The 9,748-nt window shown below is 33.3% G+C and overlaps 1 protein-coding gene across 1 annotated transcript in view; it reads right to left on the bottom strand.

The window, feature by feature from the left end:
• LOC105383389 (facilitated trehalose transporter Tret1) overlaps positions 1 to 9,537 on the bottom strand; it is a 31,484-nt gene extending 21,947 nt beyond the window's left edge. The window contains exon 1 of the mRNA XM_011553428.3: positions 9,305 to 9,537. The gene's annotated coding sequence lies outside the window, so the exon portion shown is untranslated. The remainder of the gene's footprint in view (positions 1 to 9,304) is intronic.
• Between the last annotated feature and the right edge of the window lie 211 nt (positions 9,538 to 9,748).

Below are 9,748 nucleotides of genomic sequence, written 5' to 3' on the forward strand. Positions count from 1 at the left end.
GTTTATGTTTTAATATTTTATTCGCTGTTGTTATTCTGAGACTTTGCCTTTTAACGTACTTTTGTTTATGTTTTGACAGATGTGTTTATATGTCATTATGACGGTTTTCTAATCAGCTGATGTGCTGCCGCCATTACAAAATTACTCTCGGATAAGCTCGTTACACGGTCAATTTTGGCGGTATAACATTTTATTCTTGGGATAAGCTAGTTATCTTGGTTTCAGGTTTGGTAGAATGCAAAATCCTGCTTACTCGCGAGTAACTGGTACTTTACTCGAGAGTAAAATTTACTCGACGTTGGCCGAATCCGCCCTTAAGTATTAGAACATTCGTTGTCAAATGACAATGGATTTTTAATAGTTTGGTTTGATGAAATAGAAAACCACCGCAAAAGTATCATTCTATTGGTTAATTGATAAAAAAATAAAATAATTGCATAGATATTTATGTTGTGTAATATATTAAGTACCTACCTAGGTACTAATATGAATGTTTTTTAAATGAGTCTATCGTATAGGTGAAGAAATATAAAAAAAACATTAGAGCAGTGATTAGGTTATCCGTTATTGTGGCTCTATTATATTGAAGTCATTAAATTAGCAATTGATTATTGTGATTACTTACTTATTTATAATAAATTTAGAACTAAGCATAAACTCATTTTGTTTTTTTATTTTTTTTTTTTAATATTACAAGCCTTTCTCTCCAAATGTTAATCAAAAGTTTTCTTCTTGTTTTTTACTTTTTAGAGCGTGATATTGCAGTAGGTTTTCTGATTTTGGTTTAAGAATTTAGTATTACTTAAATATCTATACTTAGAAAAAACAGCTGTAATTTCCTCGTTAAGCCTAATAAAACAAATCGATGCGATATTTCAAAAGAAAATAAAAAGTGTATTTGAAGTCTAAATAATCTGCTTTAACATTCAAATATTCATAATATATTATTAAATGATTTGTTTATGATTATGACTTAATACCTATTTGAATTTAAATATTTATGTTACCCATTTGCTTAAAGTTCGGCTGATCTATAAGTGGCAGAATAATTTTATTGTTTCAGACGAAATAAAAAATATAGTTTTTTTATCCAGTGCTACCAATTATACCGTAGGTGTGCAAAATGTGTTGACGAGCACCTATGTCAGTTAAGTGTATGTATTTGTGTATATTTTATTAATTAAAACAGTACATTAAATTCAATAAAAGATGAATTACTGATTGCCTCGGTCCATTGAGACATTAGGCTGGATCGTGTGCACCCGGTTAGAACTACTAAACTCTTTTTAACGAGCTTTTTGTTTTCTAGTTTCTTGTAAGATTGTTTTTCTAGCAAATGCTACACTTCGGTAATTTTCCAACCTTTTAAGATCCGTTACAAACCCAATTTAAATTTCAACTATTTATTACTTTGTATCGCTATTCTTAACTACTGAGTCGTATAAATGTAATTTATAGATATTTTTATGTCATTTTAGAAATCACAAACAAAGCTGTAAATTTAACTTGTCACTTGTGTGTTTATAATTGATTTCAATTAATAAGGTGTGGTTTAGTTAGTTGTATAAGTAATTAATTATTCAATTAAACTGGAACTTAAGAATTTGACATCGAATCACGCAACAAGTTGCGAAATAACTCTTCTGAGAGAAACTTAGTCTGAGATTAAACAAACACTACTTAATAAACTGATTATAACAGTTAAGAAGTTTTTTTACTAGGTAGTTAATGCAAAGACATGAATGATTGATGAGGACAGCTTCACAGGTGCATTGCAGAGAGCACACAACGTCTAGTATAGTCCATGCTAGTGATTCTGAAGTAGGTGAAGATACTAATTTTAATGTTGGTGGCTTCAAAACTTAAAAACAAGAATAATGAAGGTAATATTTACGCAGCCAAATTTGAATCACAGAGTCAAAATTCGCCAATTTTTTATTTAATTAAAAGTCAAATTTTTAATATGTAAGTAAAGTTAGGAAAACGATTCTAGTGCGATAAATGGTTTGAATAATAATCCAGGGGACTTTCGATGGATGGAGCCAAGTTCTCGTATCAATCGTATATTATTATAATAATATCATCCAAATAATGTTTGCTATCTAAAAGCTATTTCGTTTGATATTTGTAAGGCTCTCAGAGCTTTAGACTTCATGATTCACCTATTTATAAGACAGTTAGTTTATCCGTAACGTTATAGTATATTTTAACACTAATGTAGATACAAACTGGTTTGCAAACGAGATGCCGACACGACGACGGCGTGCGAGGCTAAAAAATATTATGTAACGTTAGGAGAAGTCAACTGCCAATGTCACTGTCATGGCCGGTATTAAATTGTAAGAATTGGTAGGATCGCATTGAAAGCTAGACTTTCGAGCTTTTTTTAAAAGAAATCAGCTAAGTTACACGTAAAGTCCAACAACCGTAGTAAAAAAATAATCTTAAAAAAATAATTCTTTCACAGCATGCGATGGGATGTGGCCGAGAATTTTAATCATGTCTAATAGACCTAATAATATAAATTGTAGAACAACGTGAATCGTATTTGTTCATAATTTTGAAGCGACTTCGAAAACGGTTATAGGTCCTTAATTTACGGACGTATTATATAAATATGTGTTTTGTTATTTACAAAATAATATTATTATCATCATATTTTGTAATTGAGGAGTGAGAACACCCACGCTGAATTATGTTTTAATATTGAGTTTATTTAGATATATGCTTCTATTAAAAGCTAATAAATATTATGATCGATTATATCAACCACTTATATGTAGATTTATTGCTCAGTGTCTTGATATTTAAATCGTTTGCCATAATTAATAGTTAATAATCTACAATAATGTTAATAACCTAGATAAGTTAACACAGGGTTCAGAGTATACCTGTATTACCTACCTACATATTAGAAACTACTACTTTTTGCACACAAGCTTCTCTTTAACATAGTGACCTCAGTAAAAAAAAATTACATTTAATAACAAAAAGTACCTAATACCTATTTATTGTGGACTTTTGCACTAATCAAAGCAATACTTCCTAAGCCTGCAATTATAACCATAATAAAACCATAGTATTTTTTTCTATGATAAAAACCTATGTAAAAACAGAAGCGTAACATTTACTGTAGCTATTCAGTAAGTAAAATAATTATCTTAGTATGGATTCTTCATCTACAATATTTCATAATATTTTTTCAGTGATTAGGATTATATGATATGAAATGAAGTAGGCAATGCAAATCATTTCACAAGAATTTACTTAGTGATGATGTTTAACCCTTTACTGATTTGAGGTAAACGTGAATTACGTTCGTTAATATACAATAATAATCTAAGTTATACAATTTATAGAAGTCATATTTCCGTAAGATATTTAATTGTAAGTCCGACCTTCGAGTAGCGTCCAGTTAGAGGGCAAGAAGGTAATATTCATTAATTTAGTCTCCGTCGACAACTTTAGTTTATAAATCTGACCCGTGAGTATGGTTTTCACCATGTTTTTTTTTAAATATTTGATCCGAATTTTAATAATTACCCTAATTGATTTTTGATGTAAATTAGACTGAATAAAATTAATTTCTTTTTTCGTCAGGTCATATTATATTGATTTGAAAAAGATAAAGATCTATTTTCAGTTTCGTTATTTAAAAACGAATAAGGAGGTAATTAAGTACACTGCTTTACGTAGTATCTAATTACAAAGAAGATATTTAAGGATAAAAAAATGATATAATAATTCATATAACTTTTAGAAACTAAGGGCGTCTTGCACAACAAAGTTAAATAAAATTAAATCTATGACCTATTTAATTTTATTTATCTTTGTTGTGCAAGACACCCTTAGTGCACATTTATAAGCACTTTTAATTTTAATGACTTCGTAGAAAAACGTTTATCTGACTGACCAACATTGTCAAACACTTTCGGATTTCAAAAAATGTACCTATCGCGAACTTGTTTTGATAACCATTTTCGGATTCAAAATGTATAGAGTTTTGCACTAATTACTAGAATAGAATAGAATAGAATAAATCTTTATTCAAAGAAAACAACTTATGCTATGACATACATCCCACAAAACCAAATGTTAATACATACTAATATGTTATTTCGTTTTGTCTTCGCGATAGACCCCCAGCCTGTATACCTATTGGACTTTCTTGATCCAGCAGTGTGTCTGACAACAGTTATTCAAATCGGCACGGAGGAATACCGATCGTATCTAAATGGGTATAATAACTAGTTTGGCAGGATCCTGCAATATTGTATGTTAATCTGGACTGCTTATAATAAATAAACAGACTAATTTCGGTAAAGTCCGATTACGCAGAAAGCTTTACTACAGAAATAAGTTGCTGATATATTTATTATTTTTTTGGGGCAATATTTATTATATAATGCTATCTTTTTAGTTTCTGGAACTGACGTGGTGTGACTTGCATTCATTATCAAACGTAAATATTAAATTTAAAATTGTATATAAATACATTTTATACTACTTTTGATAGTAGACTAAATAAGTTTCATTTGGCAAAACTCCACCTTAGAGATGCCTGTTAAAGAAAACCATATTTAGCCGTTGCAAAGTTAGCATTCTGACTGACTGACTGTCTGACGCTATCTCTGTTAAAAAACAATTCTTCGATGTAAACTACCTACTTAAATAAATAAAAAATGCCAATACAGCTAAAATAACATTCCAATGCGGTGTAGCATTATAAACTTACACAAGAAACAAAATGAAAAAGAATAGAATCTGCACCACTTCTTATTAGTGGTTTTGAGAAACTGCATGAATATTAAGTGGTTGAGACTTGATTTTCAAAACGACTGACCTGCCATTCCAATAAATAAGAGGCTAGGTGCAAATACACATAATTTTATGAAGTTCAGTTTCAGTCGTACAAAGACGTGTATTATCTGAGATCTATCCGATGAGCAAGGAAACAGCCGGAATTTTTATGTTTCATGTTCATGCTGTGTTTGCTTTGTAGGTATGTTCATACACTTGCGAGAAATAAAAAAGTTCCAGTGACAATAGCATCAAGATAATGCTAAAGGAAAAGCCGTCTGCAATATTGAAGAACATTTAATTAACAGTTTATCAGAGTGTAACCAACGTTGTTAAAAACGTAAATATATATAATATATATACAGTGTAAACTCCATGTAACGTTACTCGATTTAACGACAAACTCTCTAAAGCGTCGAAATACATTGGTTTTGGTTGGTTTAGCTTGTCTTCCATACAATGATACACTCTACATAGCATCACACCCACTCTCAATAACGACGACAATTGAGTAATAAATTTGCTGATTTTAGTTAAAACTGCACAGCTGTGTACTTTTTTTTGCTTTATTATCCTAGCCTGCAATAAACTCGATTGTGGGCATCTTGCATACCGAACTTTCTAAGAAATTCGTTCTTTAATTCTTTTGTTTGCAAATTGGGATTGCTTGCCCTTGTAGACTGATCTTGCTTGACACTGACTAATTCTCAATCAAAAATTGTGCTCTCTATTTAACGACAACTCTCTATAACGCCATAAAATGCACAGTCCCTTCAGTGTCGTTATATAGAGTTTACACTGTAGTTCTTTTTGTAAGCGGGACTTTTTTATTGCTTGTGATTGTATTTAACTCAAGTATTATAAGTAATAAGTTCGTTAATTTTTTAGATCTGCCCAATAATATATATATGTCAATGGATCTGCCTCTCTTATTCTCTGCCCCCCCTACGTAAAATAACGGATACAGTCATATCCTCAGCCATCAATCTTCCTCTGCTGGACATTATCGCAAAAGAAGCGCAGTCTTAATAGGACAGGTATGTCAAGTTACTTATATTGGTTACTAGCTGTTCCCGCGCGCTTCGCTTCGTCTTAAAAAGTTTTCCCGTGGGAATTCCGGGATAAAAAGTAGCCTATGTTCTTTCCCAGGGTCTAGACCGTATGTATACCAAATTTCATTCAAATCCGTTCAGTAGTTTTGGCGTGAAAGAGTAACAGACAGACAGACAGACAGACACAGTTACTTTCGCATTTATAATATTAGTTAGGATTTTGTATAGTAAGTACCTACTAGCGTAATCTGATAATGATTGCTCTGCATTTTATATATATTTGCGTTATTTGGTTTGCATTTTGAAATGCCTAGCAAATGTGCTTACGCTGTGTTTTGGCGTTAAATTGGCACAACGATTTCATTAAAATAACACGTACTATTATTAATTACTTAGCTGTTTAGTTTGTATTTTATAACTAAGTATGTAAAAGAGAAAGAAAATTCATATTTGTGAAAATTATAATCACGTAGGTACTTTATGATGTAGCAACAGAAAAAAAAGTGCGAACACTAAATGGTTCTTCTTAAAATTACTTAGTTTTCACAGTTAAATTATTATTTCAAGAACTTTAAGCCTTGCGAACTAGTAAAGTAGGCTTTGAACCTGTTTTCATAACTGAAAGTGTACTTAATCAACTTACTTCACTACTTATAACTTTCCCAATATTCTCGTAGGTACACTCTTTATTTTATTTTATTTTAATGAAGTTTGTATAGTTTTACATTTAGGTTGGCTTACACAAGACAAATTTAAACGCATTTAAATGTATTGCTTGCTTGACAGCAATAGATTTAAATGTGTTTAAATGTCTTGTGCAAGACACAATTAAAGTTATAAATTTGTATGTGGTTGTCTCTAGTTAATATAAGTATAATTTTAAAACTACTAACAAGATTAAGATATCAGATTATATACTGCATTATTTATACTCATATCTAAATGGAAGAGTTGATTATTAGCATATATAAGTGATTTTGTTGAGAATAGAGATAAGTAATATTATATCCTTTACCTAGGTAGGTATAAAAAATCATCACATTTTGCATATAGCACAGACTGTCTGCAGTCTAGAGAGCAGTTACATAACAACATACACTTGTTGAGAACGCCGGACCAGTTTCAACTTTTAAAAGCTTTTTTAAGCGTAGCAAAGCCCAAAGCTCAGCTCGATGCTAGTATTATTATTGAAAACTGGAGAGAAGGGCATTTTGGGACTGCATTATATATTTCTATATTGAGTCAAGAAATTAACACAGATTTGTAAATAAGTATGTAAATGAGGTTCATAATTGTTAATAATTATTGAGGATCATAAAACTTTGATAATACCTATTAAAATACCTAAGTACTTACTATAATTCAGTGTGTGTAAATTATTTCGTATTATGATATGAACCATGAATGAAATTACTGTTGATAAGTATATACACCGGGCGTACCCAGGATTTCAGCTAGGGGGGGGGCATACCTATTCCGAGATGATGGTCGGTCAGGTTATATTGAAACATTATAGATAAAAGAATATTAAATAAAAATATTCGACGACCGAATGGCGTAGTGGTTAGTGACCCTGACTACTGAGCCGATGGTCCCGGGTTCGATTCCCGGCCGGGGCAGATATTTGTTTAAACACAGATATTTGTTCTCGGGTCTTGGAAGAAAAGATACTTTGTTTCCAAAACTTCATATTGCGCACAGTAAGTAACACGTTTTTAATTCCCACTTGGCACGAAAATTTACGTTTATTTTATCTTCTAGGGGGGGAGGGGGTGCAGGTGCCCTGCTCCTACCTGGGTACGCCCATGATATACACTCATTTTTAACGATGCAGCTGGTTATTGAGGTGCAAGAATAATAGAACATGGTCTTTTGATGGTTTTATTTACAATGAATGAATGATGGTGGTGTAAAAGGGTATAAAAGTCACAATGACATAAACTATAAACAATAAAAGGTTCCAAATTCAAACTATATACATGGCCTCATAATAAGGCGTCGTGGCGTCGTCAACATGCTTCCCCCCTGGGGTGTGTGGGCGGTGGCGGCGCGGCGAGCTGCTGAACCGGGACATCAGTGCCAGCTTCACCCGGCGGCAGCGCGGGACCCACGGTTGTATCCTCAGGTGCAGGCCCCGATCAGTGCCGGGCTCAACCGACGGGCGCGCGGGACCTACGGTTGTTACATCATGTGCAGGCCCCGTGCTTGCCCGGTTCTCGCTCTGTTGCTCCCACTAGCGTGCTCACTCCCTATGGTCTGCGTGACGGACGGTGTGCTTCGTCTGACGCTCATTGCGCTGCTGCGGCACCCAGTCTCCGGTTCTCACTTCGGCTTTGGTGAGGGCTGCGTCGTCGTCGAAGGACATCATGTGACGTCGACGGCACATTTTGTAGCCGAGCTTCGCCTTCGACCGGGTGCACTTTTGAACTGTTAGCGTTATCCTTTACACCTCAGCTGATTGTGGAGTTGAACTCGAAGGACCATTTTAACGATGCAGCTGGTTATTGAGGTGCAAGAATAATAGAACATGGTCTTTTGATGGTTTTATTTACAATGAATGAATGATGGTGGTGTAAAAGGGTATAAAAGTCACAATGACATAAACTATAAACAATAAAAGGTTCCAAATTCAAACTATATACATGGCCTCATAATAAGGCGTCGTGGCGTCGTCAACACTCATTTAAATAAGAAGAATACTTGATATTATAGTGATGGTTATAAAAAATGCGGTCTGCATCACTCGATAAAGTACTAAAATAATGTTTGATATTCGTATTCAACCGTAAGTTCTTCCATATAAGGGCTTCACCTAGCTTATCCTTAATATCCAGTTAAGTTGCCTGCACATTGCACCACTAACCTTTACTATTGCATAGCAACTGTCTTCACCCGTAACTGAATATTTGCGCACTGCAATATTTCAGGATTAATCATTAAAATTATCCTGTACGAAGTTACTTTAAGTTTACTGGTAGAGCTTTGATATAGCATTAAGTCAACCTACTGTACGATCATTTAAGTAAGTTGTGCAATAAATTATAAATACAACCTAAGATTGATGAGCAGAATCAAGTCTAAAAGGCGTTTTTTATCGTTAGCGATAACAATTAATACAAATACCTACCTAATTAGTACATTAGCAACGGGACTGCAAGTTTAGTACAGGAATTGCAAACATATCGCGAATTCTACAGTTACTTAGCCTTCATTATTCATAGACAAAGACTGATTTAAGTTACAGTTCCTATTTTAATAAAAGTTGAACAAAAAGCTCATCCTCCTCAGGCGGTCCAAAAAAGCATGCATGTCCTATGAAAGCTTATGCTAGAAATAAATGTATGTACTAAGTATTATAAAACTCAAGTTAAAAATGTATTTCAACTTAATTAATTCATAATAAAGAATAAATACCTCCAATAGAAATTTCACTAAAAAGTATCTAACTCTACCTTGGTTGCCAAAAACTCCCTTCAGAAAATCTTTTGTATGCCTCTCTATGTACTTATTATTTTGTTTTGATCTTTTTAATTTTGTGCGAGTTTAAATTTAGAACACAGTTTCTTCGGCACAGTTTTTTTAAAATTAGAACGATTAGTTTAGTTTTTTATTTGTTTTTTTACGCGACGCCAGTAAGTCTGCGGCCGTAGGCGCGCGGGCGATCTCAGGATACTGACTGACACCGCCTCAGCTATAATTCCTCAATTCAACACAAGTCAAACCTCTATTTGTTTTAATGTGTTGTTTTTTGTTGGGCCCAGTTTTGTCGGTTCAGTTAAAGTGAGCAACGAACTTGGACGTGTTGCTCGTAGGCACTTCCTCGTGTTACGATCTTTTGGGGTTTCGTTGACCTTCCGTAGATTAGGCAGGTGGTAATAAGAAATACCTACCTAATT

The sequence above is a fragment of the Plutella xylostella genome, chromosome 7 (genome assembly GCF_932276165.1).
Source record: "Plutella xylostella chromosome 7, ilPluXylo3.1, whole genome shotgun sequence".
Classification (NCBI taxonomy): domain Eukaryota; kingdom Metazoa; phylum Arthropoda; class Insecta; order Lepidoptera; family Plutellidae; genus Plutella; species Plutella xylostella.